General features: G+C 56.6%; 1 long non-coding RNA gene across 1 annotated transcript in view; it reads left to right on the top strand.

The window, feature by feature from the left end:
• LOC146590727 (uncharacterized) overlaps window positions 1-4,163 on the top strand; it is an 8,716-nt gene continuing 4,553 nt past the window's right edge. The window contains exon 1 of the long non-coding RNA XR_014896910.1: window positions 1-231. This is a non-coding gene — a long non-coding RNA (uncharacterized LOC146590727). The remainder of the gene's footprint in view (window positions 232-4,163) is intronic.

Raw genomic sequence — 4,163 nt, 5'->3', positions numbered from 1 at the left:
CCTTTGCCGTCTTGCTTCCCTGCACTGAGAGCTTTTTTTTTCTCTTGTAATCACAGTGCTGAACTTGGTAGGGGGTAAGGAGAGAGGGAGGCTGCCAAAATCAAACCAGTAAGTCATGAAGAACTGTTCTTAAGAGCGAAAGAAAAAGAACCTGGCTGTTAATGACCGTTCACCTTCCGCTGCCCAGGAGCCTCGGGGCGGGTGTAGTTGAGCGCCTGTTCCAGGAGCGAGGTTAGTTATCTTTCCGGTTGTTACCTTGTTTTAAAAATCCTAGCTCGTTTTAAACATTCCTTATCAATGTGCCTACCTACACATGCAGGTGAAGTTTATCAGCACGCTTCATTGCAACTGACAACGTAAGTATTTTCCTGCGGTAGTCAAATAGTCACGTTTTTAGGAACAACTCTGACTTTTAATTGCACCGGCAGGCAGGCCGTGTGCTGCTGCTGTTTGCGTTTGTGCAGAGTAACACCTACGTCCTCCATGTATCCTGGTGCCAAAGAGGCTACAGTGTAGTTTCTCTCTTTTTCTGTCTCCTTTCTGTTTCCTTTTTTTATTTTTTCTATTTTTAAATGTTTTTAAGAATGTCAAATAATTGAGATATTAGCTCACTCTCTGCTAACAGTGAAGTGGCACGTTCCCAACCGTTCAGCTCTGGGGCGCGGATGCTGCTGGCTGGGCGGCCCGCAGGTCGGTTCTGCAGCTCCGGGGGCCRCGTTCTCTCCGAATTCGGTCACAGCCATCAATTTTTGGACCTTGCTTCTCTAAAATCGTTCCCCGCCCGTTCTCTGTAATCCTGCTCCCCCCATGCCACTTCCCTCAGTGCGTCGTGGATCTGCCGCCTGCCGAGAGGAAAAGCAAAAACGGAGTCCGGGAACGTGCTCCCGGGGGTCCCTCCTAATCCCGCTCTGTCAATAACCCTTCCGAAGGTGCCGTCGGATTTTTCACGGTGGCGTTTTTCCGYGTCGCGTGCTGCTCCCGCAGGGCTCCGCAGGAGCCAGCCGCCAGCCTCGGAGCTCCGGTTTGGGATGCGCGAGCAGGAGGGGAGGGAGCAGAGGCGGCCGYGGGCGACGAGGCCCGAGGACCGGGGCTCTCGGCGGAGCGGCTCTGGGCTTGGCTGGCGGAAGGGCAGAGCTGCCGCAGCGCCGTGCGCGCGGCGCGGGGCGCTCGGTCCAGCGTTACCCTGCTGCCGGCGGGGGGTTTTTCAGTGCTCTGGGGCTTCTCGAACTCATTTCRGACAAGCCACCAGGCTGTCACAAACGCGGTGACTTTTGGCTGGTGTCGATCTGGCCAATTTGTAACCRGTGATCTGCGTGTGAAAAATTCCGTATTCGCATTCCTCTGGTTGGAGCAAATGTGTGCAATAAATAATTCTGGGCTGGTTCCAAACTTTCCTGGAGTTCAGGAGTGGTCAGAGCTGGGGCTGGGATTTGGATTYGTTTCTATTTCCATTCCCAGGAACTCTGCATCCCTGGGTGGGAAAAGGATGCAGTTTAATTGAAAAGAGAAATGAGAAGTTTTTTCTCTCTGCCTACCACAGAAGGRCATTATTCCAAGAAGGAATTTTCTGCCCTGAATGCCGAGATGGGTGTTTTCAATCATTCAATTTCCTTGTGCTTCTCGCTCTTTTTTTTTTTTTTTTAACCCATTTCAATTCATTTTTAATGGCCCTGACACCCTTGTTTATAATAATAAATAGCAAACGTGTAGACACAATGAGACTGTTTCAGGTTCAAGTGTTTTTAATAACCTTGCAGCAAAAAAATAGACCCAATCCTTCCAAATCCAGAGAAATATGATGAAGACTCTCCTGCTGCAATGAAATGYGATTTCGGAATTGCTGCTGTGAAAACAGCCCGCGATAGCTATCGTTTCACYGCTTTGACTCCCAGCCAGTCTTTTTAGACAAGACTCCCCTTTGTATCGCTCCGAACCCGGGTTCCCAAGCACTGTTTTTGTCTTCCAGATGTAGCCCCGTTTCAGCAAAGACGAGGTGGTAGGTAAAGATATTTTGTTAATATAATAGATTTGGAGAGGAGCCGGAGGCAGCGAGGAGCAAGCGGAGGTGGAGGCGCCAGGGGGCCGGAGGTGGCTTTGGAGGGGTTCGAGGCCGGGGCTCCGCTGGCGGTCCCGGCGGGAGACGCGCTGCCTGCACCCGCGTCCGTCGCCTGGGGGGCTGCGGGGGCCGGGGCGGATGCGCCCGGAGGACATCAGGACGGGGCCGGGTCCCCTCTGCCACCCGGCAGCCTCCTGGCGCAGCGGGGAAGAAGCGACGGGCCGCGATGTCAGGCCACGCGCTGTGTAATTAAGTAAAACGCTATTAGYGCTCTTCAATGGTTTAACAACTTGGAGGGAGTCGCTGCTTGCCAAGAAAAGTCCCCGCGCGGCTCTCGCGGCGTCCTGAGCAGGCTCGTGGCTGGGCTTCGAGGCGCGGAGCCGGAGCCGGCCGCTGGGAAAGCGTCGCTGCGCGGCCGACGCCGAGCAGCCGGCTTTCAGGAAAACAGGTCGTCTGGTGTTGAAGACTCGCAGGAGCTAACGCCAGCGCTAAGGGCTTTGACGAAGCCCGCGAGGAGGAGGAGGGGGAGGATGGCGCCCTGCCGGCCGCCCGTGGAAGAAGGAAGCGGGTGCGAAAGGATCCGGGTCCCGCTGCCCCTGTGATCGCCCCCGAGAGCGGCGACGGAGCCGGCCGGGCCCCCGCGCGGCGCTGGGCACTGGGCGCTGGGCGAGCGGAGGTGCGGAGCGCCTGCCGGCCCTTTCCCGCACAGCACGGCACGGCACGGCATGGCACGGCACGGCGCGGGCCCTTCCCCGGCAGCCCCCGCGCCCGGGCGCTGTGCTGAATCCTATCCGAGAGGCACCAGCTGTTAATCCCCCCTTCCCCTCCCCAGCGCGAGCAGCCCCGCAGCGTTTGCGCGCTGCGGGATAATCCCCCAAATCCTGGGTAATCCGGGGCGGATGGGGAACCCCGCGAGAGCAGGCTGCTCTGCTCCGCTCCGCTCCGCTCCCCAGCACTGCTGCAGGCAGCGTGTTTGCGGCTGTGCGCCCAGGTGCCGGCCTCCACCGGTGGGAGGGAACCGAGAAAAACCCCCACGGCCCTGCCGAAAATGCGTGGCTGCAGCGTTTTCGGCGCGGAAAGGAGGGGGGGCGGCCGCGGGAGGGGGCGGAGGGTCGCCGCGGGGGTCCCCGGCGGGCGGGGGGCTGCGCTGCGAACGGGGCGTCAGCGGCGGGGAGCCGGAGCCTCTCTGCGAAGCCGCCCGGAGGCGACGGTAGCCTTCGGCAGGGCGTCTGGCCGGGCTCTTCCCCACCTCCCCTTTAATTAAACAGCAGTCTCATGCATGTGGAAAAGGAAGGAGAAAACGGGGGAAAAAAAATATCGGCAAGCCCAAGTCCTTAGATTACTGTTTACCCCCTCGAGGAGCACAGAAGTATATTGTCCATTTAATAGAGGCCTATAAATCACTGAAAACATTTATAAAATAATTGAAGGTAATGGGAACCATTTGTTTAAATAACATCACGTTCATGCCCCAGAGGTGCAATAAAAGTTAGATTAATTGATAGGATTTTATATCTCACTGTGAAAAACTAAGTCACATTCTAGACACCGACAGTTTGGGAAAGTTGCAAATTCATCAGGCACCCAGCTACTATCAAAATAGTCTCTTCCATGCAAGGAGGCACATTTATATGACCCTGAAGGGTTTTGGGATGAGAACTATTTACTTAAACTGCGAAGTGAACTAGCCAGTGTGAGATCCTGACCCAGATTGGATTTTTTTTTTCTTCCTCTTCTATCTGCTGTTTCATTTTTTTCCCCCATTATGATAAAAGGCAAATAAATATCCCTAAACCAAAGGCTCATTCCTAATCCAGGGCTAAAGTTTCCTGCATCCGTTCTCACTCGTGGGAATAGCGCCTCGGAGCAGGAGGGAGAGGGGCCGGCGCCGCGGCGAGGGGCAGCCCCTCGGCGCGGGGGCTCTCCTGGGGTTTTCGCCAACAGGTTGTAAACCTCCCCCTCCTCGTAGCCGTGTTCGGTGGTTTATTCAGCTAAAGGACATCGAGAGGCAGCAGAGCGTGTTCTCCCGGGGCCGCGTGCAGCCCGGAGCCCCTGCCTGCCGCCTCCCCGGCCCGGGCGCCCCGATCGCCGCCGCCGCCGGGGCTCG

This window comes from Rhea americana, unplaced genomic scaffold, assembly GCF_003343005.1.
Source record: "Rhea americana isolate MKP2758 unplaced genomic scaffold, rheAme1 scaffold_4, whole genome shotgun sequence".
Taxonomy (NCBI): domain Eukaryota; kingdom Metazoa; phylum Chordata; class Aves; order Rheiformes; family Rheidae; genus Rhea; species Rhea americana.
This window is presented reverse-complemented; position numbering and strand designations above follow the sequence as displayed.